The 26,745-nt window shown below is 39.5% G+C and overlaps 1 long non-coding RNA gene across 1 annotated transcript; it reads left to right on the top strand.

Annotated features, from left to right (window-relative positions):
• Positions 1-564: 564 nt before the first annotated feature.
• Positions 565-25,223, top strand: LOC140001694 (uncharacterized). Its single transcript, XR_011807184.1, has 5 exons — positions 565-737; positions 2,654-2,708; positions 6,696-6,809; positions 23,845-24,028; positions 24,977-25,223. It is a non-coding gene; the product is annotated as an uncharacterized lncRNA (long non-coding RNA).
• The last annotated feature ends 1,522 nt before the right edge of the window (positions 25,224-26,745 follow it).

Below are 26,745 nucleotides of genomic sequence, written 5' to 3'. Positions count from 1 at the left end.
CTTATTCTTGAGGCAGTGCTTGTAATCCAAACGTAAACATGTGGTCCTAGATTCTGCAGTAAATGTAAAGCTCCAGAAGACCAAAAGAAAGGTATGATCTTGAAGGCTCTATGGATCCTATTAGACATTTAATTCTGCCTTGAACTGTACAGGAACCCTAAGAACTAACCTGAACTGTGCATTTCAGTAGATTACAGTGTTGAAAAGTGCCCAAAGTCCTGTTGTGAATTCATCCAGCTAAGTATAGAGAAGCTTTGAGAAAGCTCTTCATTGCATATGATAGAATCTATTTGCCTCATAATTGTAGTACTGGTTCCATAAAGAGACCCCCAGCAGTTGCTAATTGCATCCAGAAAACTCATTACATTATACCAATTGGATTTTTAATTAGAAATGCAGATGGCAAGTCATTTATTACTGTTGTAAGATCCAACTGGGAGAGAAATCTCAATTCTGTTTTGGATTCATTCACCTTTTGGATGCTGGAAAAGAACGAGGAATGAGAATGGTGAAATTGTGACTAATTGTATGCCTTCCAATAAAGATGCATTATTGCATGGAGGTTGAAGGTCACAAGAAATAAAAGGAAGAAGCATCTAGGAAGGCAGTTTCAGAAAAATAAGGAGCTCTACAAAGAGCTCTGTTGGGACAGCAAGCTGAGAAGTTGAGAAGCGAAAAATTAACCAGACTGATTTTGCCGAGTTACTGACACACCCTTCTCAGTGGAGAGAATGGAGGTGAGCATCTCTACCTATGATTAAAATTCCCTTGTCTGTAAGTCCTTTTCTCACTGTGTAGAAGAAATGTGCCCCATGCTGGCAACGGTATGCAGCCTGTTAAGGCAGCAGTGCTGTGTGCTGAAGTGCTCGGAGCCGTTTGAGATCCTGCTCCTGGTGGTGGCCACTGCAGGACCAGCTGTCTCTTGACTACACAACAGCCAAGGTCATGCCCTTGCACCCTTGAGGACTGATAAAAACCAAGACTGACATTTTTCTCTGTTTGCCTTGTCCTTTTGGGCTGTGAATTCTTTGGGAAAGCAGCTCACAATTATACATTTCTGCAGCCTGGAGCAATGCAGTCCTTGACTCAGCATGAACAGACAGCAAGCTCAGTGCTGCCCTACTCTTTCCTCTGGTAGTGTAAAAGGTGTGTGGGAGCCTATATGTCGTATTTCTGCACTCAGTTCAGCTGAGTCTTCTCATTTTCTCCTTTTTGTTTAGAAACACTGTGCTCTGTCTCTTCCACTCGTATGCCATCAGGAAAAAAGACAAGTGTTTCTCTTCCACTGTAATAAAATCACTTGAAGATAAAATACTGTTAGCCCAAGTCAACCTGAAGAGGTGAATGCTATCAACTTGTTGGCTACTGTTTCCTCTATACACACCTTCTTTTTTGTGAATCTCTGTCAAGTGGACAAAACAACATGTCTTCTTACCTGCAAATCCTGTGAACGCTGGGCTATTGTCTTGGGGCATGAAAGAGTAGCACAGCAACAAGGACATGGATTCTCTCCTATAGTCTTCTGTTGCCCGTCAGAAAACTGCAACATTGCTACAATTTGTAATGAGAACTTGGGGGTAAAAAATACTTGGAAGCTTTTATTGCAATTTTTAATTTGTGACTTATTAGAACTACATATTCTAATTCTACTAATATTAGAATATTATTATTCTGAAAGTCGTGTTTCAGAAATACTTTTAATCCTTTATGAGTACATGTCAGAGCCTGCTACTTGTTGCTCTGGATAAGTGAACAATTGCTGGGCTTGCTTTCTGTCATGCCAGAAAATCAAATGAAGGCACCAACCAAGAAAGCAATCCTGCTACAGCCTGAAAAGGTGCTTGCTTTTTCCTTTAACTCAGAGGGCAGCAGGAACAGCCTCACTGGCTGCACAGGGCCACCTTCTTTCATTCATAGTTGCTCATGCTATTTCATTCCAGGAAAAGATCAAAGTTCCAAATATAATTTAGCTCACCTGGTGCATCCCATTTTAAGTTCCTGAGTTCATTTGCTTTAACGAGGACAAATTTAAGCCATTCAGGCTGTCTTTTTGCATTACATTCTTCCTGACTTCTTTCTTTAGTTAAAAAACACCTGCTTGCTGTAAGGTCTCACGCCAGCACCGTATTTGAACTTTACCAAAAGCAGCCCTACTGTTAGCAATCCATTTTGCTGTTCTGATAGAAAAAGGTATCCTAAATAAAGCCAGATGATGAACTTCTGCAATAAAGTTGTTTAGCATGGTCATGGTGGCCATGCTAAATTTTGGCAGCTATTTCTACCATGCTCTTTGTCGGTAGTAGGGCTGTAATGATAAAACTAGTATAAAGTTACTAGTTCTGCATTTTAAGAAATTTGTTTAAGAATCCTGATAAACAGTAAAACACATTTTTCTTACATGTCTCATGACTTGGTATGTGTTTTCCAAAGAAAATAAATGACCTTGATCAATGAGATTGTTACAAGCCTCTCTGATGGGAATAATCCAAGTGGGAACTATGCACCTTGGACCTAGAGGCTGCAGTAACAAGTTGACAAGAAAGCCAAGGAGTGGGGTTAAGTGTGTATATTTACAGAACTGTCTTGTCCATTGTCTTGATTTCCCAAAAGGTCACTGGTACAAAACATGCTATTTGTCTATGTGCTATTCCAGGTAAATACCTAATTGTCACAAATATCATCCTGCATCAGCGAAGTCCATCCACCAGGTAATAGCTCTCTTTTTCTCTGAAAACCTTTGTGAGTAAAAACAAGAAAATATAAAGCATAGATATTGGTATTGAGTATGTATGTATAAGTGTTAGCATGGTGGCTTGGGTTTGTTTATTAGGGTAATTTTGGAGCTGTAGCATGCTGTGGTACAGTTTAGAAGCTCACTGATGCAGCATGAATTGATTTACTGACAATAACTGGGGAAATGGGCTTAGCCCTGTTGATACTCTACTATTTCAACTACAAAAAATCAGAACAAAGTGAATGGATATCTTTTTCGGGTATAGGAGGCAGATAGCTGCAGGTAGGCAATTATATATGGTCTTCTTCTCTACAAGTTTCAACACTGGAACGGGATTATTTTTAACTTTGGAGGAAAGGATCACCATGGAAACATAATGAAGCATGAGAGTGATCTGACTGATTGACAATGTTAGAGCAAAGGAAGATTGACATGAAAGGCAGAGATAAAATTCGCACTGTTCTAAGATACAGTTCCCGTAGTAGCTGAATCATCAGGTCTCGTTTTCCAGACAGTGATATTACGTGAGATTTTCTTGTGCTTATACAAGAGGAACATGTTGTAGAGGTCACATTTTCTCTCTGACACATTGTCAGTCACAGAGATGGTAACAACACTGAAGACTTCTTTATTTATGTAACAAAAGGTTAACTCCTGGAAGAAAAGGTCTAAGCAGTACCTTACTATAAATCCATAGATTAGTTTGGGCTTCTCTGTAATAAAGTTATGAAGCTTTGCTCACATTTCTTTATGCAAAAATATGAGATACTTGTAACCTTAAAATGTTTTGCAAATTCATTTTAGTTTTATCAAATTTTTCAATGTATGGAAAGGGCAAGAATGGAAAATGCTCTTGCAGAATAATTATTTCAACCTCTCAATTTGAAATTAACTTTTGTTTTGGAATGACAAATCATTTTATTCTTACTTATAAAACACTCCCATGACTGAAATAAAATATTCTGAATCATAGTAAATAAAATATTTAATTCCACTTGAAAGTATGCTTTCAACTTATTTGTTCACATTAAAACAAATCCAAAAACTTATGACTATTTTAAATTTAGGTTGATCTGTCTTGAACTGCCTATGCAGAGAAAAAAAAAAAAAGATATTTCCAAGTCCTGAATTCACTATTTCAAGTGCAAACCTTCATTTTCTCCCCTTTCTATAAAGTAAATTTTATAATCTTCTGTAGGAGTATTTTAATATCTCATGGTAGTTGTAATATCAGGAGATGCCTTCATTTCCAAGAACAACTGAGCAGGGGACAAATGCAATCAACCTAGTCTGTGATCTGCAGTCTTGCAAAGAGTGTTTTCACTTGTTTGTTCTGTGCTGCTTGCTCAGCCTAGCTCAGTTTGTCCCATGGCTCCCTCTAGCTCATGCCCTTCTGCTCGATAACTGACTCCCTCATTCACAGGCAATTTTAAAAGTACATTGTGTGTATTTTTCTTTATTCTATAGTATATTGAGTGTATTTTTCTTTATTCTATACTGTTTCTTTATATATTTATTTACTGACCTATTTTTACTCAGTCTACTCTTTGTTCTGGAGGATTTTTCAGCCCTAAATCCCAAAGCTCTGGATACATGCTAAGTCTTTAAATTGGCCGAGAGCCACAGTTGGCAGAGTCAGAAAGAGTTCAGGAACCCTATTTTCAGTCATCCTCCACTATTTAAGGATGAAGCATCTGATCTAGAGTGGTCACAGGAAAGCAGCATAATCACTTTTAAGATAGTTCAAGGATGACATTGATGCAGATGTTAAAATAAGCCCTGACCACAGTGACCCTTCATGGCCATTTCTGTTTTTCACTTCAGCACGAAGCAAAGAATAAACTCCCATTACCTCATTGAAAAGCCCAAAGGGAGCCAAGCCTGATGATACATCAACTGCAGACATTTGGTGGTTTATTGTGGTATGGAGACCTATGCGATAGTCCACATTCTTCCTGCAACAACGCCTTTGTCTCATGCTTGGTGCCAAGTCCATCATGGGGTGACTAACAGCGGATTGCCTTGTGGGGGAAAAGCTTTCTGCTATTTTGTATCTGAGCTATGTCGATTCTGTCAGGAGAACCAGCCAAAGTGCACCCTTTGGACTTTGCAATGTGGCACTTTGGGAACACGAGCAGATTTTCTGCTCTATTAGCAATTACTGTACAAAAAAAGAGCCTGGAGTGGGAATCCTGGGGTCAGAATTTGTCACAGGTGCAGTGGGAGCACAGTGGGAGGAACTGCAGGGCTTCTGAAAGAAACCCACAGGACAGCAGGAAAAGGAGAGAAGAAAGAAAGGAAAAGTAAGAGAGGAAACAGAGCAGGAAAAAAATAATAATTGTACAGTCAAAAAGCATTCAGTGGGAAATATTTATTTACAAAGTCAGAAGGAGAAGATTGTTCTTAATTATAATGACTACTTTGATAATTAGCAAACTCTGCAAGCTGCTGGCTACTGTAATACACGTGGAGTAGCTAGGGGTGGAAAACATCTTCTGGTCATGCCACTACCCATGGGTCTCATCTCTCCTCTTTCCCAGACTTTCTACAAGCAAACCTTTCAGGAACAGATTTTAAAATGTATTTGGATAACTATAAGCTGAGAACTTGGTGTTTAAATACACTTGGTGTTTAAATAAAGATCTGAGCTTTAGAGACAGACATTTAAAGTCTTTCTGGAAGCTGAAGACTCAACAGCACCAAGTTACTGAGTTGCCGTTGAAATCAATGGGAGTCCTTGGCTTTTATCTTTAAAATGAGGAAAATAATAGTTTAATGAACACGGTTGCCAGGGCAGCTAGAGATACCAAGTTCTGCCTTTTTGTAGAGAAGCAGGCACATTCGATTACATGTCTGTCCTGCTAATGCTCTCTGCCCTGCTAAGAGCTGGCAGGTTTTCCTTTGCCCTTCAGGGCTGGTGCCTGTATTGCTGGGGCAGAGGGTGCCAGGTGCCCTTTCCTCCTCCTCCATCAGTTCAGAGGGGCCAGATGTGTGGCATGGCAGCAATCATCCTGCAGTGGGTACCTGCGGATACTTTCAGAAAACAGTGGCGTTGTGATGGCCCAGTTTATTCACGTCTATCAGGCACGTTGATAACCAGTATTATAACACCATTCAGAGACTTGAGATTAGCTTTTTTTGTTCCCAGTGCCTGGCTTCACTGGTATTGATGAATAGATCAAAAGTAATCATATGGACTGACAGTTATTGAACTGTGAAAGATCTGGTGAGTTGCTTAAAGAAGGATCCTAAGGGTATTTCCCAGACGTTTCCAGGCATGAAATCGCCTTGCACTCTCACCATGTATCAGGGGTAAAATGTCCTGAAGAGATTTCTTGTTACAGCTGTGCTGTGGCCCAGTAGGTTTGTATCTCCTTGTATTTTGAACAGTGGTGCTGCATTCTTCTGAATCAATGTCACCTAAGAAGCCTCCAACTGACATTTATGAAAAACAGTGCTTTACAGATTTATGGGAGAAGTTCCCTTCAGATGAAAATGATTAGTGTGAAGTTTAGTTAGAATCTTGGTAATTTATATAGATAAATCTAGGTCTTTAAGCAGCTTGCCTGCTGCCAGAATGAAAGAAGAAATGTGCATTAAAGCTGCTAACACTCTTTGATAACCCAAATCCATAATTCTTCCTGAGGGAATATTTTCAGTCTGTAAACAGAAAATCTACTGTAAATGCCACACTGATGTTAGCTCAGTATGGCACTGAATCACTGAGTAGAGTACTGCAGAAATTAAATGGCTATTATGTTATGAATTAATTATATATCCTTGGTTGATTTTTTTTATGATTGTGATGGGTAATAATAATTACACAACTGCACACTGTGTTCAGGTATATAATGCTAAGTAATTGCTTTATTTTCCTTGTGTGTCTGTGTTTCCAAATCCTAATCTTTTTAATGGAAATAGCTGGTGACATCTCTGATGGATGGTGTTTCGTGTTTAATAGAAATGAGAGATGAAGAGAAAGAGCAGTGGCACTAAGACCTGACTGAGGAAGCAAGTGTGGAGCATGTAGAAGCCAGCAGGGGCAATATTCTTAACAGAGGATATGTGGCACAAGGTGAGGCAAAGAGGTTTTGAATGTTTTACGTTATCACCGATATCAGAGTATTTAATTAGGTGACAATGAATAAAAAGAAATGTAACTATCGAGATCATCTTTCTATGAACCAGAAATCAGCAGAGGGAATGGCTGCTGATTGTCAGGATGTTTCATCATCCCGTATTAATGTACCTGGCTATACATAACAGAAGAATATTAACAAAGAAAAGCTTTGAGCTGAAAAGTTGAATGAAACACCCAAATACATAATGCAGTGAAGAGCAATCACCTTTTCTTGATACAATGACTTTAGCTTGATTTTTTCCTTTAAGCTGACGTAAGAGGACAAATTAGCTCTCGATCTTATCTCTGAATCAACAAGACTGTGGTTTCATACAGTTTGTCCTGGGATACTAGGAAGACTCACAAAATTGCCTTCCCTCCACTCCCACACTGCTGGGAAGGAAATAAGATTGAAACTCCAGTGATCTAGCGCACCCTCCAAATAGGTACAGGCTTCATAGATATTCTCCACATCTGGTGGATTATTTATCTAAGATGATCTTGCTACCAAAAGAAGTTAAGGAACCATGATGTTCCATCCTGCTCTCTGAGTTAAATTTATGGCCTGTGGGCTAACTAATTGGGAAAATCTAGGGGAGGTAGAGAAAAGCATCCTTCTGGTCTGACTTGTGCATCGTCTGCAGCAGGAGAGAAACCCTTGTGCAGGGCTGCATTAAGCATACCAAACTACAGAACCTGGTGGTTTCTCCAGGACCTCTCAGTTCTGGATATATTTTTTCTTTCACCTTTTCATTCATATCCATCTGTAGTGGTTTTACTCAGTTGGGCAGCTGAGCTCCACCACAACAGCTCTCATTCCCCCTCCTCAAATAGAAAGGGGAAGAAAATACAATGGAAAGGTCTCAAGGGTTGAGATACAGACAGGGAGATCACTTAAAAACTATCATCACAAGCAAAACAGACTCAGCACAGGGAGACTAATAAAATTTATTGCATATTGGTAACAGACTAGAGTGGTGAGAACTATAAGCAAACCAAAATCACCTTCTCCCCCAACTACCTTCTTCTACCTCCTCCTCTTGAGAGGCACAGGGGAATGGGGAATGGGGGTTGCAGTCAGTCCCTGATGCTTCATCTCCACAGCTTCTTTATGGTCCCTCTCTGCCCCTCACAGAGGCACAAACAACATTGTTTACTGGCTCCACTCTGGGCAGTCCCTTTGGAGCTGGCTGAAACTGGCCCTGATCTTCTGGTTTCTTCTCACAGAGGCCACCCATGCAGCACCCCACTACCAAAACCTTGCCACATAAAACCCAATACACCATCCCACCAAGACCTCACTGTGTCACGTACTCTTTTTGTTATTTTCCTTTTGGGACTGTCCAAGCTGTTCCTTCACAGAGGGTTCACTGGAGATCCTGGTGAAGCAGTTGGAAATTTGTCCTCAGCCTGTTGCGTTGCTAGATAGAGCTTCTTGGTCACATTCTTTGAATAGCTGGCATTCTCAGGAGTATTCTGTTTGGTGTGTGACCTTCTATGTTTTTGATCCTTTAAAACACTTGAAACACTGCTCCCCTCCCCTTTTTCATTCATTATTTATTCTTAGAATATTTTTTCCCAGCTCCCTTTTTCTCTCACCCCTGCATTCTGAAGAATAACCCATATTTTGTTAGGGACAGGCTGAGGCTTATCTTTAAAAAGAAAAAGTAACAGAAACACAATTCTTAAGCAAATGCTTTGCTAAGGTTAAGAGCAGGGCAAAAACATACACCTACCCATAAATAATTTCCTTACTGGTGAAAAAATTCAGCTCATAAGATTTCCTTTAATTTTGTAGTTAGAAACACACAGATAGTCCCTATACCTTTAAAATATTTGTCAAGTCTTCCCTTTATTGTACGGAGATTTCTTGCATCCACATTACCTAGCAAGGAGTTCCACAGATCTACTTCTACTTGCTGTGTGAATAACCAGGTCCTATTTTTTACTCAGACCCTGGCTCCCAGAAGCAGCATTTTTTGAGCCTTACTTTCTAGCATGTGAAGGGATGGTGAACAGTAAAATTACACATTTCCCTGTGATGATTCTGTAGACCTTAAATATATCTGCCCTGTAAGTTGACATCTCTTCATGTTGAACTTTCAGCCAATTCAACTGTTGCTTTTTCAGGAGTTTTCCATAGCTTTGATTATTTCTTTTGCCTTCTTCTTACCCTTTCCAGTTCCTTATATTCTTTCTTTGAACATGAGTGCTTGATTTGTGTTTCCTTAAGTACTATAAAACAATGAACTGATGTTTTCATGGAACTGTCAATAATGACACCAAAATGTAGCTGCTCATGAAAAGTGATGGTTAGTTTAGAGCCCTTGCATGAAACTAGAATTATTTTCTTTCCCATGTAAATCACATATTGTATGCATGTTGAGTTTTAGCTGACATTTTATTGCTCAGTTTCCTTAGGCTGTAGGCCTTTCTGCAGCTCACCTGGCTGTGCTCATCTGTACTGTCCTAAATAACTGTGCATTACCAGCAAGCTTTGTCACCTTGCTGTTCACCACCTTTCCAAATCACTTGTGAAAAAGTTAAACAGCAGAGATTCAAGTACAGACCCTTCTATTGATGACTTCCCTTTATCTTAAGAGCTGGACATTTATTGCTCCCTTCCATCTCCTATGTTTTAGCAAATTATTTATCCATTCTATAACCTATCCTTTTATCCCAAATGGCAACAAAAATAGAGTGAAGGAATAGCAGAGTTAAGTAAAAAAATATACATCTCTGGAGGAAAAATACATGAGGGAAAAATAGAAAGAAAGAAGTGCCAGGAAAGAAGAAAGCTCTTTAAACAGCCTATGAAAGTTGCTGTTTGTCTTCTTCCACTTAAACACATAAAACAAAAAACCTTCCTTTGTCTAAACTGCTTGTATCCAATTCAGTTCAATTGGGAATAAAATGTTACTGTTCTGAGGATGTGGAGAGAAATTGAGTACAACAGAGAACACATTATTTTCTTTGAAGACTGTCTTCATCATCCCTTACTTGAAAAAATAAAGGAGAAAACCATAGAGAATAAACAAGCAGCCTAGAAAAATCTATATATTAAAGAAACGAGTACTTCTCAAGAGGTTCTTCCAATATTAAAATCTCTTCTCCCAAGAGCCATGAAGAATCTTTCATTTCCAAGACTGACACTGACTCTGAGTGAGCAGCCAATACACAATAAAATGGGAAAAGACACACTTGTCAGCTTCCCAGAAGCTGACATCAAGAACAGTGTTTCTGAATCATAGTCCACAGAGCCTGAAATTCAAGGAGCAATTAAAGAGTTTAAAGATGTAGCAGAAGAACTAGCAGACCAAAAGCAGAATATTGCACTGCTGAAATAAATAGAGGGTGCTGGTTTTTTTTGTTTGTTTGTTTCTTTCTTTCTTTCTTTGTTCATTTTTTTCTCTAGAATTGTAGAAAAGTTCTTCTTGACTTCCAGTCACTGCCATAGAAACAAACTGGAATGAACTTAAGAAGGTCATATTATAGAAACCGGGTATAACAGATTAAATTCAAATAGCTTTAGAACAGTGGGACAAAAATAAAAAATAATAAATAAATAAATAAATAAATAAATAAACTGTCCAGAAAGGATAGATGGGAAGAGGAATGTCTGTAGTACCTATGGGATGATGGGTTGCATACTGCAGCAGAGGTGAAATAATCCCCTCTGACAGACAGTTTGTGTCTATACAGTCAAGACTATAGTAATTATATGTCCAGTTTTTCATAAGTATCTATGTATAATCATCTTTCCTTTGTTTCCTGTATGAGATGTAATGGTTAGTTGTGGATGAGATTTTTCTCAGACCCTCCAGCAGGTCTATCAAGGTCTATTCAGTTCTTCACAGGATATGGAACTGTGACGATTGCTACAGAGATACTGCAGGTCAGAGACAAAGGATGCACAACTAAGCTCAGGAAAATAAATCCCTACTCTTATAACTCATTCAAAATCTGTAGTCTAGTCACTCTCCCATCCAAACCTGGCGTACTTGCAGACTGAATGCCAGTCCACAGTCTGTTAGCAACTGATACACACCAGCTACTTAATGTAACCATTTCTGAATTATTGTCATCTGATATGGTCGGTGTAGAGATGAGAATAAAGTGAGCAACTATTACTCAAAATTTCCCTAAACTGAGGTTAAAGGAAACCAAGTCATACAAATTCAGTAATAAGAAGTGTACACAGTCTTGGAGTCATGCACATATTCGTACTGAGTAACTAATTACCAAGCTTGATATCTACATTAATAATGTCTTGCATATGCTGTCCCCACTTGTAACATGCCAGAAGCTTTGTAGAATGTGTATATAACCAATAATGTATATATTTAATGTGAGTGTACTCCTACTGCCAAAGGGCTGTGATCTTCTTGGCAGAACAAAGTAGTTTTTGTGTCTGCCTTAAGGACAAGCCAGCAGTATCTCATAAAACATTCAAATACCACTAGAATAAGCAAGAAAAGAGGGGGATCACCACAAGTTTCTACACATAAAATCATCATTTATATCTGAATCCCAAAACCTAACTCCTAGAAGTATCAAGAATGAGGACAGCAAATAAAATGAAATTCAGAATGTGTCAGGGCTTCCTAGGAAGTCATGGCCCCATCCTGGTGGACAGGATCCCAGGTAAGGTTTACATTTCAAATCAAGGGTAGCTCAAAATGTAAGCAAATACTTCTCTGAACACTGAATGCTTACATGTGAAAACAGGTCAAAATCTCAGGTTTCTAAGTAAAAGATAATGAGTAAATAGTATTTGATACATTTAAATTGTGTTGTTCTCTGCGTGTGACCTTTGTATCCAATTTTACAACTAAAATCTGATTTTGTGTCTACCTAGTACAGCTTATCTTTGCTTTACTATTGTGCTTATCTAGTGACAAAAGCAAGAAGATAGAAAAAAAAAATGCCTCATCTCCCTGGAGGCAGTGGATGCAAAGAAGTGTATATAAACAGCCTCACTAACTTGTACCAAGAAATATGCTGAGGAAAGAGGTAGAATGGAGTGTTTTCTACAAGGCTGTACTGCCAGGTGCTGAGCTGTGGGAAGACAGAAGCTAGTGATCATTATACAAGGCAGAGATGTTGATGGGTACTCCATGGCTCAAGGCTATCTATAATCCCAGAGTAGCACAAAACCTGCAAGTTATCTGAAACGAACAAAATTGGTAGTCCCTCCGGTATCATTGACTGCAGAGTATGCAAGGCAGTCATAAGAAGTCTCTTAGATGTGCTTCTGAAAAGGAATACTGAGAAAAAAAAATGAAAGAAATTTGTGCCAAGAAAAATAATTTCTTTATATCATAGAAACATAATCCAAGGCATGCCATGAAAGAAATTCTCTCTGGCTAGAAGGCAACTAAACATTATCTTCTGTGGTCGAACAGAATTATTGTAGACTAAATAGTGAAGCTGATGTTTGAAGAGTTTGAATTGAAAGAAGCAACAAACTTCCCCTCACCCCCCGCCTCCCGGGGTTTGTTTGCTTTTAAAATCAGAGATAGATTTGATAGAATCTGATGGTATTAAAGAACTGTTTAGCAGTAGGATAGCTTTTTCTCTCTAGCTACAAAGAGGCATATCTTACAAGAGAATTTGTATATTCTAGGCATGCACGTATTAACGAACAAATATGCAGACTCAGAACCTCCAGATACCTTTTTGCAATTTAATCTTGCTGACTTGGAATGGTTCAAAGAAAGAAAAAGTTTTCTTTTGTAACCATTACTTTGTACTTGCACAGAATAAACAGGTGCAATATTGACATGACAAACTAGAAAGCAGGTGTTTTAATTAAAGCAGCTATAGGAAAGATCATTTGCAACATCTCTACAACCACAATTAAGTGATCTCAGTGTCTTGGTGTTAATGGAGCTCATTTAGGAGGCATCAGAACATTTAGAAAGTACTGCAAGTCAATTGTTTTCTATCTCCTAGCTTGCAGGGCTACCACAGAATATTCATTCCACCTCCAGCATAGCTTGAGTCAACATTAGAAAGTCCCCTGCATTGTAGCTACAGAGTTAATTGGCTTCATTCGCATTCAGTAATTATTTATTATGCAAAGATGTGAACATTAAGAAGACTTCACCATGGCAGTTAGGCAGTGTATAAGCTTCACAGAGGCTCCTTACACACTGAAGAAGTTCACCCTTAAGATGCAGGTCCCTGGAGGCATTCCAGCCCCATGTCAGGGATGCTGTCCACAAACCAGCATGATGTTCACAGCAGGTCTTCTGGAAGACCCCTCAATGACAGTCTTAGGTTGTCAGGGCATGGTAGCGATAGACATGGTAGCAATAGGAAGAGAGGACAACCTGGTTGTGAGGACCTCACAGAAGGATTTCAGCTGCTCCTTACAACTCCAAGCATGGCTAAAGGTGGTGTGAGGAGCTGGACTTCTGTCTGCCAGAAAACAGGCAAGCAGGTGAGCTGTTCTGTAAAGACTGGACCAGAGATGGATATAAACCTACAACCAAAAAGAAAAATGGTTGTTATTCTAAGGTTTTGTTTCAAAGAGCAAGAGACTTTCGCCAACTGCATTTTTTCTCAAGTATTCACTCTTTTTGTTGGTCCCAATCCAAGCTGTAGTAAACAGGCTTCTGTGCCACAAAACCACCATCACTAATAAAACTCCACTGAAAAATCTCGGCATGGACAAGCTTTGAATTAGCACAAAGACTGAAATAACACATTCTGAACATTGCATTTCTATTAAGTAACCAATTCTGACAATACCAGTGAAAGAGAAATGACTATGGAAGAAGTCTTGTAAGATTTACTCAAAAACAGAAAGCTGTCCACCATGAGAATCAAGACAATGAGTTCAGATTCCCGAGTTACTTGGTTTGGGATGCTGTGGTGATTCTGCCACGAGCTTTCCTGCTGACCCATCTCTTAGGGACTCATCTCAGTGAAAGGGCAGGTCTTGGTGAAGTGGCAGCAGAACTCCAGTTCTTACAATATGCTGTCTTAATATAAATCAGCGTTAAAATTTGATTTTATTTAATGTGTCAGAGTAGTGGTGGCAACAGTCCAGTAACTATTACATGAGGTGGAGATTCACCCGTGGAGTGAGGCGGGACAGCACCACCATAGCTGTCCCCAGGAAAGCCACTCTTGTAGCAGAAGGGACTTTCTGAGCCAGGTTTTCAGCGCTGGCATATCACTCTTTGGGCGGGAAGGAATAACAGGGAAAGTCATCATTTGCCATCTCAGGGTACTTTGCGGGTTGCGGGTGCTGTTGCCTGGAAGGTTATTCTCATTAGCTAACCACCAGGGGTTCAGCCCTCCCTGAGCTTTTAGTGGGAGACCAGCTGGGAACAGGAACCTCATCATGGTCGTGGCCAGCTCTGCAGTCCTCCTTTGTCAATTAAACATCCTAGTAAACATGTAGCATGTTGTAGCCATTTAGGATCTGATTTTTTGGCATGGCTGTCACCTGCACTTCCCTTGAGTTTCAGCATAGGAATGATTAAATATTCTTCCTACGGAAAAGTGGTGTTTCAACTTAAGTTAAAATGTTTGGAGATGGAACCTTTTTCTTTGAAAAAAAAAAAATCATTATTTTTGCTGGGAAAGCAGTAACATTCAGCTGTAAGCCTTTTTATCCAGGTTATTTGATTTTCTGACAAAAACTCAAAGCTCTCTGTGGGGCAAGTTCTCTCCATTTTATAACCAGATCTGATTATTTGATGCCTGTCTTCTCTGGAAATGTAGTATATTCTTTAAACCCTTTTGTCCCACAAGTATTTTTTTTGCACTTTAAATTATCTTCCTTTTGACTGCCTTTTACTATAGGAGTTCTCAGTGCTGTGATGCCCATCTCACCGTTCTCATTCCAGGGTTGAGATCCATATTAGAAACTTCCATAACAAGAACCTTTTATGTAGCTCAAACATTTGTTACCCTCTGAATCTCACTTTTCTGCTTTTTGCAGACCAGTGCTGCTTCATTGTCCCTTTCAGTTGTACACCTCCACAAGGATCTCCCTGCTATTATAGCTGTGCCACCTGGGTTACTTCATCCTCCAAAATCAAATGGTGTGATTTCTCTCATGTTTTTCCTTCATTAATATTTATTGGTGATCACCAGTATGTGAAGTGACATACAACATAGAAATTCATTCAGTTTAAGGTGGTAATCTTATAGACAAGTCTGTATTTATCCTTTCATAATGTGTTGGTATCTTGAATTGAATGGGACTACTCATGTGTAGTTGCTCACCTGTATAAGAGTTTGCAAGATTCCAGCCAAAATAAAGGAAATAATTATTCAGACTATTTGCAACAGAAACACGACATAAAAATCTCCTGAAGCCAACACTTTCTCGTTCTGTGTTTCTTCCTTCATCAGCTGCCACCTTCCCATTGCATTGACTTTTAATTAGGGCTTTCTGCCTTTGCAGGTTAGCTTACCAGTTTTGTAGAACTTCTTGTATGAGTTACTCTGCTGTGTTTCCAGGATAAGGGGATACGTCTTCATTAGGTTGGGGCCATCTTTCCTTTTTTGTCCTCTAATATGTTTGAGAAGTCTCAGAACACTGCTAAAACATTCATGAAGAGACAAGACCAGGGTATAAACCATACAATTTACACATATTTTCAGAACAGACTTGCATAAATCTGTGTCCCGCATATCTGACACTATCAGAAAATATTTCTTTGTTTAAAAATTGTGTGATAAATGACAATACCCAGCTGGGAAACACCAGGCAAAGTATATTGCTATCACCATCCAGGGGTACAATCAACCACATGCGGAAAAATGAGAGGGAAACAGAGGGTGTTGTGTTCGTGTGAAAGCAAATGTGTGTGTCTGTTTATCCACCAGCATACCTCTGACTGCACTTCAAATCATCAAATAAGTAACATGACCCAAAAGGTAAATTAGTAAATAAAATATATCTTCAAGTGTGCTATTATTTTTTTTTCAAATGTACAAAGAATGAAAACCAAGCACCATCTCACTAGGACAAGAAGAGCTCAAAGCAAGATTTTCCTATCTTTAAGAGGGTAAATTGTGACAATCTGTGAGAAAATGTTTTTTTAAAGCATCCTTGACACAGCTGTCCTTGTCACAGTGGTGTTTTTTTTGTTGTTTCTCTTTTTGTCCAGAACTTCCCTGCATGTAAAGCAAAACATCTGCTTATGGATGTTTCATCACTGATGACACCTATAACTATTGGCAATTACTCTTTTCCTGTTCATAACTGTTTGGCATTTATTTTAAAGGTGGCAACCTTACAAAAGACAAAAATGACTGATCTCTTGAGCAGGCTCCAAATGTCACATTGTGAAAGATGTTGTTTTATCATCAGCATATGGCATCTGTCTGGGCTCCTTAAAGAAGTCTCTAGCTGGAAAAGAAATGCTCTCTTAGCAGGATCTTTGTGTCTCCAGCTTTTAGGCAGCCTTGACTGAAACACCATTCTGAACATTATTTACCTTCAACTTAATTTGATCCTCAGGAATTTACACATAGTTTAAAGTTTCAGAATAAATTCCTCAACTAACTCCTCATTAAATTTACTTGAAGGGTTCTTTTATGATTAAAACAAGCTGGTTCCCAGAAGACTGTATCTGCATAAATGTACACATTAGTCTTTAAGGCTACCCACATCCTGGTACTGTGGTTGCCTGTGCTTTTTAATGAAGAGTGAACTCCACAGTATATTTGCTGTGCCAGGAATCAAGATATTTTCAGTATGCTGCCAGATAAGGAATTTATTTGAACCTTTATTAGGGCCTTCTTATTTTGTATTCTGTGTTTCGTTCAAAACTACTTTTTTTTTTTTTCCTCAAAAAATTTATGGTTATAGTTGATAATGAAATAGGGGCAGAAGAGTTGCAGGACTGTGCAGTGATGGATGCTATGGCAACTAGAACAGGTCTGAAAAATGCTTTCATGCAGAGTATTTAAGTCAGAAAAATTATAACAAGAGAAAGCTAATTAGCAATTTAAGCAGGCACCTTTGACTTGAGAAGTTAAGGGCTCTGGAATGCTAGCAGCTGATATTGTTACAGCTTATTTGAAACTGCTTTTAATTTGTTGTGGGTTGTTTCACTGCATTTCAAGGAATACAAATTGAAATTCATGCTAGCTTTTTGCCAGTTTCTTCCAGGGTAAATCCAGGCACCTACAGCAAAAAGTCTGCCAGGAAAAGAGGCTGTGGTGATGGAAAAAAACAGCCAGCTATGGCCACACCATCACTGGTGAGCCAACTAATGAATAAAAGTTGTAGTTCGTTCAGGAAAGAGCCATGGGCAGGAGAGTTGAACGAATCATGGCTTTAATGTGTTCATCTAACAAATGTAGCCCAAAGATTTTCTAGCTTCTTTAGCTTCAAAAAATCCAGTTTAGTGTAGCAGCCTGACTCATTTGCTTTTCATGTTTTCTCCAAGCACAAGTGACCAGGTTAATCTGCAGAAGTACGCCTGAATCTTCCTGATATGACTTGGTCTCCTGTATTTTTCTAAGAAATGATCTGTTTGCTTCTGGGGAGCAGCAAATTCTGTCTCTCCATTGGACACATACACATATGTGCCATTGTGAGTTTGGATTCCGTCACTACTTGATTTTCAAGATGTGTAGGGCAGCTATCCTGAGCTGATACCCAGTTTAGCTTCCTTCCAAATAAAACAACTCTTCTTTCTTCTTTCTTCCCCTTACAATAGCACTCTTGACTGATAGACTTTAATGCCTTGGCTGAGCTACTGGAGACACCCTCCAAGCATGGCCACCTTGGTGTGGTGACAGTTCTCTTTGCAGACCAAGGCACGGCTTGCAAGGGTGGTTACAGGTGATGAAAATGGCCTGAAAGCGAAGGGCTAGTCAGAGAAACATACACCTCTACTTCCTGTTGATTTTGTGTGATGAGGGTCTGGGATGCTCTGTGTAACAGAAAACCTCAGAAATGGTTAAAAATGTTGCTGTCGATCCTGAGCTTTTTCCCTGAACGTGCCAGGACGCAGGATGCAATGCTGTAGGAATTAGAGCAGGCAGCCAGGGATCGGTGCTGTCTCTGAGATGGGGAGTCCTCCAGGAACCTGCCCAGAGGAGAAGCCTGGTGCAGAGCCACTGTGTGGTCCTTAATGAGACAACTCACTGAAAAGGGTAGAGCTGACTTCTGGAGGAACACTATCCTCTAGCTTAAGTAGACTGAGTCTGCAGTGGAAGAGGAGGAATTGATTCCAGGACTTGGAATGTCTTTGTACCTTTGCTATACGGCTCTAAGACCTCTTTTATTACCCCCAGATTACAGTGAATTGGTTCTCAGTGGTCCTGCAGATTTTTAATAATCACATCCCATAACATGCGGCAGCACAACACAGATCAGGTGAGCCTTACACAGAGGGTTTGCTGTGCTGGCTGAAATATTTGCTGGTTCGTGTCAAAGTCACAAGGAACTGTTCTATAGTCAGTATCTCAACAACAACAAATTACAAGAGTGTTTCTGCAGAGTCCTTGTAACTGCATCAAATTTGGCCTAATATAAAAGACTATGGAACAGAGACAGGATTCTATATAGATCACAAGCCCCTCTAAATTAGATGTTGACCTTTTGCTTCCAGAACTTCAGAGACTATTTTCTTTAAAGTTGCCTCAGCGGCTACTCCTTCTAAAGAAAATAAATGTTGTTTTAGTTCAGCTCCTGGGGGCTGCACACCGCTGAGGTGGTAACAGCTAGCTCAGGTGACACTGAGTGAAGGTGAAGAACTAAAGTGCCGTCTTTGGTAAGAAAATGTAGGTGATAGATGAAAACACACTTCTTGATCGTGTCCTGTACTGAAAGTACATGAGAGTTCAGTAAATTGATCCTGGTTTATTAAGAAAGCAATATTATTTTTAGAGGCAAAGGTCTGAAAAACAGCCTCTCAGTCTGGTTCTGCAGTGACTCAGAGGCACGGAACAGAGACCAGCTGGAGACCCTTTGCTGTTTTACCACTGCAGCTGCACAGTCCCATGCTGGTTGAGAGTCATGGTGCACTCAGACGCTGTCCTGAAGATTTGACTTCTTTTGCAGTTCAGCTGGAGCGGTTCAGGCAGTTCATGAGAACAGGAGAACACGCATGGGCTGACTGGTCACCAGCAACTATAAGCTTCCAGCCAGGGAAAACAAGGGCCTAAATGCATCCAGAAGCACACATAGGAAGCCAGACCCAGGATGAGGGACATCAACAGTAATGACAGGGAGAGCATTAGGCAAGGCAGCTTGCAGAGTGGACAGGGCCCTTCCAGAAGCAGAAAGCTGAACCCCACTTTTTCATCCTTCTCCTCACACACTGAGGTCAGTGGTGACCAGGAGACACTACCCTGGAGAAGCTGTTAGCTGATTACCATGCTCCAGCTTTCAAGGGACCAAAAAAATCGGTCAATCCCAAAAGCAGTGAGGCTAGAAAAAAACACAACAGTACACCTTTTTAGCCAGGTATATTTCCCTTTAGCTAGGTGCAGACCAGTTCTTTCCCCACAAAAAAAAGGTACTGACATGTAAGACAACATGTTGTCTCTCACAAGCCATGGTGACTCTTAAGTCCCCCACACCCTGTGGTTCACATGTCTTGATTGCTAGTCTGTGTTATTGAATCCATCTGTCACACCATAACATTGAACTGGAAAGGGTGGCAAATGGCCAAGGAACTTTTCCAGAGCTGTAACACAAGATATTCAGCAGTTCCAGTAAGAAACTCCTAACCCTCATCTAATTGACGTATGAAACCAACGAAAAAAATGTAGGACTCAAACCAAAATATGAAACCACAATTTGTTTGCTTTTGTTTTTATCAATTCACCATACTGATTCCTTTTTCATTTTTATTTTTATTTTATTTTTTCTACATGGAGAGGCAGAGGTTTTACAAGTGTGTGCCCAAGACACCTCCTGGGTCTAGGCAAAATATTTGCCTCCAATCTTGCTGAAACTGAACCTGAAGTTTGCTTTGGGGTGTTTTCCTGAATGTCAGCCTACAGACATGAAAATCTGGCCAATGGATCTGTTGGTTGTAGTTCTGTGCTCTCAGGTTTATGTCTACCCTGTTCCATGGGGTATGATGCCATGTGCCAATGGCAGTGGCCTAGCTTGGAGCCAGGGGCACAATCATGTTAACAAACCAGCACAATTGTAGTGCCACTGACACATCTCCCTTGTTTTTTAGCAACTAAATATCTCTTCATGGCTTTGTGCTGTGCTATGTAGACACAATAGCTTGCTCAAGGCCTTATGGCATTCCTATATTCCTATTATCCTATTCCTATTATTATTCCTACATCATTCCTATTTTCCAGCAACTACTCCTCATTTTCTCTCTGCCTCAAAATATGAAGTGGAAGGAAGAAATGCAAAGGTCTGTTGAAAAACTACTGATTATTTAAGGTTTCTGCTGTACCTCCATCCATTGAGGGAGAGCAGATTTGGCACAATGAGCTTCCATAGACTGTCTCAATTCCATGTTTGCAAGAAATTCTCCTGGGTGTGATCTATTTGTTGCTAGTGTTTAACTACTTTTAGGTTGTTGATGTGTAGTTACTGTTGACATTTGTTTCTTTCCAGGATAATTTAAAGCTAAAATTCCAGCTATGTAGATGGAAGAGGTTACACACTCCTCCATTCCTTACTCAGGTCAGGTTTCTAGTGACAACTGTGGAGATCTGCATGTGCACTGGCTGTTGGGTCGGACCCACTACTACTGGCTTACAACAGAGTCTGTTCTGCAGTGTTTACTGGCTGCTACCTGCTGCTCAGCAGCCAACTGAAAACGTGGAGAACACAAGGCCAAGCTCCATTCCTGGTGGAACCCCAGTAGATTTACGTAAAATGAAGTTGGCTCATATGATGTTGTAAAATCCATGAGATGAATGGCTGCTGTTTCTGCAGAAATACTTCAGCAATGATGATACTTTGTTAGTTCACAGCTGCTACTGCCGTTCCAAGAACCATGAGCACTGTGATTTCTTTAGACTGTGCATTATTGAGGGCTCTTAAGTTCTTTTGAAAAAGCTTTATTGATCAAATCAGTCTACTTAATGCACAGTAGTTAGCAGCTCTGTATTTGGTTTCCACATCTTAATACATTTAAATTACATCTATCATTTGATTAAGATAATGAAGTATTCTCTGGAAGGGACAGATAATAACTTCGGTAAAAAAATATTTTTTATTTATTTTTTTAAAAAAGTCCTGTTATTAAATTTTAATATCAGTCAATCTCTGGGATTAAAATACTGTTGATACCAACATAATACTACAGTAGTCATCTAGCTTGTCAGCTCTCTATGATCCTGTGCTTTAAGATCTGTCTGTGTGTGTCTTTCTGTCATTAATTTGTCAAAAATGCCTTTATTTCTAGGCTTAATAAAGTTGCTTATGGAAAAATCTTTCTCAGAGGAGTAGTTAATTTGATCCTTTATCTTAAGCCAATGTTTTTCATTTAGTTTTCTAAGCAAGTAAAAGGTCAATTAGCACATACATAATAATGGAACAGTGTCCACATATCTTCCTTGAAATCTCTAAGGTATCATTGAATGTGATTATGTAGGAACATTGCTAATTTCATTTGAAGCTCTCCGTTATCCTATTTGAAATGTTCCTTAAAATACATCTCAAACTCCCATGTTTGGCCAATAATATTCTATTTTAACACTAAAGTATAACTCAAAATGATTATCACACACTTACAGTCATAATTAAGTTCTAGCTACAAACTGGTCTGTGCACAGATGTCCTTCTCATTTTACCAGTCAATATAAAACTGGAATGTTATTCCAGTTTTATTTTCAATCAGAATGCCATTACCAAATACTTCAGGAAATAGTGTTTGTTAATTAAAAACAAATACTACCCTTGAATGCTGAAAGTAGTTCTGATTTTCCCTCTTTTTCTCCCCACAGCTTAGTATTAAAAAATAAATATTCTGTAAAAAGAGCAAATATATATTCCTTTAGTGATGTCCACACCCACTCACCTATTACAAAGAGCTCTCTTCAGGTGTCTTAACTATTTACATTTATGACTTACATTGATTTAAATCTTAATTGCCAAAGATTGGAAGGAAAATAGCCTATCTACCAAGAAGGAAAAAAAAATATTGTGCTTATTTTTCTTATATATTCTTTGAAGAACTTTTTTCTGTCTGTCAGGGAAAGATTGCCTAGCTTTAGTCTAACCCATTCTTTATATTTATACCCATAGGTGATGCACAGCTCTAGTGCCAATGAACTAGAGCCAATAGCAGGTAATCAGCGATTGCTTCGCTTTCTTGTACAGGGCTGACTTCATGGTGGTATTACTAAACACAGTCTCTCCAAAGTCTTTCCAGTTTTATTTTTGTGCTGTTCCTTCTTTGTTATATTAAATCTCTGACATCACTGCATTTTCTATCCAGGACAATTGTCTTGCTGAAAACAGTGCTCTGGAATTGACATCTGTGTTGTGCATGGTTAACTGAAAGGCTTCAACTCTTGCAGGAATAGTTTATGTATACAACAAGCAAATGTTGTAAATGAGAAACTGGAACCAAATCAATACTGTAAAAGGAATTTGAAAAGTTTCATCAAGTTGTCTGTCAGCAGTCTCATTCTCTCTAATTCCTTTATTAAAACCAGCATTTTGTAGTTTATTATATGAGATCATTTAGGTTGAAGCACTACCCCCATTCATCCTGTGGCCAGAGAGTCTCCAGGAGTAGCAGAAATTTTACAATTCCACTTTACATAGGGAAGAGCTGAAAAACAACAAGGTAGCATAGAGAAATCCACAGCTTCCTTTTGAATCCTATACCCATGTCACATAAAGGCATTTTCTATAAGCATGTGCTCTGACTATGCTGTAAATCAGTACACAGCTCTTTACTCTTTCTTCTTGAAATAAGATGGATTTCATCCTTAGATGATGATTAGTACTTTATTTATTCATTCCCTGCCATCTGGGAATATAAATCCTTTCACACTGGCATTTGAGTAGCTTTTCAGTGCTTTACATCTTTGAGCACTTAAGAACTAATCACATCCTCAATACGGTTTTGTGCTCTGGATTATCTATGGCAGCAGAAGAGGAACTGCTTCTCTCCTGGCAGGCGGGAACACCATGTTGGTCAGCTTTTATTCCCTGGTAGGAAGGTGAAGCAGAAATATCTTGCAGTTTTGGCCGTTATTAGTTCTGCTATTCCTGATACCCTGAAGAAACTACACTCTGGGTTTGAACTGAAAGAAAGCTTCCCCTCCTCCAGGGCACATCCCAAGACTGGCCAGACTGTCAAACACTGGTTGGGTTTATAATGCTGCCACATCTCCCAGTAGAAACTGTAATATTCCTTCAGCTGCTTTCTGGGTGGTGGCATTGTCTGTTTGTCGTGAATACTGATGGACAAGCATCACGTGCCCAAGAAAAAAAGTACTGAGTTTTAAAAGTGTTGTATACTGGCTGGGGACAACCTCTCTAGGAGGCTCTGGGAAGCCACAGAAATGAAGAGAACATGTAGAGATGGGCCCGAAGACATTCAGGATGTAGTTGATGACAAATCAGATATTGTTACACTTATTTTATGCCAAATCTTTGATGGCTTCTGGAGAGAGGGGACATAGACCATGCTGGCACTCACAACTGCCAGGAACTGGGGCCAGCTTGGGTCAGGAGGTGGTGGGAAAAGGGAAAGCAATGCCCTTGAGCTGGGGACATGAATCAGAAACAAGAAATTAGAAAGTTCAGAAGGCTAGTGGGTTACCCCATTTAGTCCAACAGAGTGAGGAGCATGAGAAGAAAAAAGGAATAAAAATAAAATAAAATTAAAAAAAGGTAAGACTAGCATTTTCAGGTAAAAAAGAGAGAGACTGTTCAAGAGAGGCCTCATGAAGCCAACTTGAACAGGGGAATGTGATCTTCAATGGCCAAGGAAGTGGCATGGTAGTGTGGGAAGGTGCAAGGCTGCTCTAATAGACGTTAACTCCCATTTTGTCTGAAATTATTTTTTCCCAGGAACAAGAACAGGCGGCTCACAGCCATCCTCTCCCCCACCCTCAGCTGGGCTGAGCACAGCCTTAGCACAGCTGACAACGTAGCCCTTAATCTTGTTTCTCCGGACAAATGGATGAAAGCCATGTATCATCCTTCCCTTGTTGACTTTTACTTCTGGCACCATTTGTTTCCATTTCATTTTAAGGTCAGTATGAGTTGTCTTGGGCAAAAATGACTTAATAATGAAATTAATAAAATGAAAGAATGTTAAAGTAATACTATAAACACATACTTTGGCAAACCGTTCAGCAAGAGAGGCCTTAGATCTGATTACTCTGTTATTGTGTTTTGTAAATATACCTAAGCCATTCCTCAGCATAAAGTTTAAGATATCACAGGCAACTAATAGTCCCTTCTAGGCTGCAGATTCATAACTTTTATAAAACTCATCAAGGTTTGCTGCATGCAACCCCCCAGTCTAGAGGCTGTGATATAACTGATTGTTTTAATATAATTTTCTAGCAAAACGTTCCATGAAACACTGTGTCTTGAGTTACCATCTGAAAGTTGTTTGGGAGAAATGTGGCAGGACCAGGAATCAAGACTGTATGGCAACTGACAAAGTAGGGTCCTAAAGTTGTAACAAAAATGATTCCTTGGAATAGGAAGTTCTGTTTGCTCTTTGAAGCTGAGAGTAAGAGAAGCAAAAATTATATTTGATATTTAACCAAACAGAGCAGGTGGGGCTCTTTAGATTCCAGTCAGAGAAAGCAAGTATGTGAATCATCCTGCAAGATAGCAGGTTAAGGCAACAAACAGAAAAGAAAAATAGTCCATGGAAAGAAGAAAATAACATCACCATAAAACATGACTTTTTAGGGATACGTAGGCTTCCTAGACAGAGACACAGCAAAACACAGCATGGACCATGAAGTTACTAGTAACCAGTAACACAGGATCATATGGAGGAAATGAAGGCAACAGGAGACTGGGGACACATCACTTGAAGGAAAAAAAAAAAAAAAAAAAAAAAAAAAGAAAGAAAGAAAGAAAGAAAAAAAAAAAAAACATGGCAACACTTCAGTCAAGGATAACTAAAAATCTGGATCTGGAAGGGATTCATGAATGAACCAAATATGAAATTATTTTCCAGAGCTTTGCAGATTGAGCATGATCTTATGCCTACACTGAAAAGTGCAGAAGGTTTTACACAGATGACTACCTGAGGAGCAAAGCCCTCATCAGGCCTTTCAGCGTGACAGAGGAACAGAAGAGATCTGATGATTTTCTACTAACGCCATGACACGACTTTTTCTTCCACAGAAAAAAATGTTAAATTCACTCTGTCAATTAACTTCTACCCTTCTCGTAATAAACAGTGAAAGACTAATTTAACTAAGCACAGCAGTAAATCAAAGATGTGTGTATACAGAGTAAAATTGCTTCTTTTCTTTTTTCAGTTACGAGACAACCATCTGACTCCAATGATAATCAGCCACTCCACATGATCCCCATTAGCTCAGTCCATGGAACACCTGAACAAAAGCCAAAGGAACTTGGATGTGTTCCTCATTCTGCTTTTTCTTTATTTTATTTTTTTTTCATCTAAACATCTGTTTTCCCATGTTGACACATGAGCTCATAACTTGCAGAACAAAGACAACCCAGGCCTTCATGTAACAGCATGTTTGTGTAGGTAGCATTGGGCTTTCTGATGCTTTCTAGATACCAGTCCTGCCCTTTATCCTGCTGCCCAAATTCACTGGCACTTTGTAAGGAATGAGCAAGAGCCACTGAATACTTCTTGCAAGGGGTATTATTTTCAAAACATAACCAGAAGTTACAGCATAGTTTAATGAGGGGTATTGGTTAAATATAGCATTATAAGGAAAACATGACCGTGATTACTTCACGAATAGCAATGCTGTGACCACTCTCACAGATCACTTCTATTTAACTGCACAGCACCATAGCATTTTCAAAACAAATGGAACACACGTGCCCCAATCTGAAGCTCTTACATTTTAGGGCCACAATCCTGTAAAAATGTGCACTTTTCCAAGACCTCCTGCAACACTCAATGCTAAGTATGTGTGGGTACCATCTCAAAGGATCAGGGCCTCAGCCTCCAGTCTTTCAGTCATGTGTTCTCCATGTGGAGAACTATGAAAAGTGTAAGTGCTTGCAGATCGAATAAGTGAATTTAGAAACGAGATGAAAGATAAAAAGCTAGGGATTACAAAATGGAAATACAAAGTGGAGTTGCTTTGGAGCGTGACGAGTTTTTGTGCTCATCCTGCTGGTGTTGGCTTCTCGTTGTTTACATTACAAACTCTGTGTACCAGAACACAGTTCCACCCCCATACATGTATCCCAAATGAAGGTGGACTCAATGTTAGGCACTGAAACATTTTAAAATGTTTAGCAGTTTACGGTATTAAAGATCTTCTTGCACTAAAGCAATGAGTATTATCTTTTAAAAGAAAGTTTGGATAAAGGCAAATACTTTCATTTCATTGCTTTGTTCTTGGTTGCATACGGAGAAGATGGAGAACTGGAATCAGGAAAGTGAAGGGGACACAGGGTGGGAAAGGACACATCAGTTGTTGCAGGAAGATCTTGGAAATGAATGAAAGAATGAGTGCCATCAGTAGGTTAGGATCAGTAGTGGTATGGTTGTATGGATGGTGGTCTTTTAGGCAACTTAGTTAACTGTGTCAGGGCACCAGCACCAGCTCCAGAGAGCTGGGAGGTTGAAAGCTCCTCCAGATGCTGGTGGCACAGAAGTGGAGATGACCCTTGTACTCTGAGTGGCTCTGTATCCATTGGAAGAAGTCCAAGCTGGGGACCAGCAAATGTGTTTTCAGTGGACTTTGGGTTCATTCTGTTTTCTCTGTGTTGTGATACTTCAGGCACAATTTT

Source organism: Anas platyrhynchos, chromosome 2 (genome assembly GCF_047663525.1).
Source record: "Anas platyrhynchos isolate ZD024472 breed Pekin duck chromosome 2, IASCAAS_PekinDuck_T2T, whole genome shotgun sequence".
NCBI lineage: Eukaryota > Metazoa > Chordata > Aves > Anseriformes > Anatidae > Anas > Anas platyrhynchos.
Note: the sequence above shows the minus strand (reverse complement) of the source record. Positions and strands in the feature narration are given on the sequence as shown.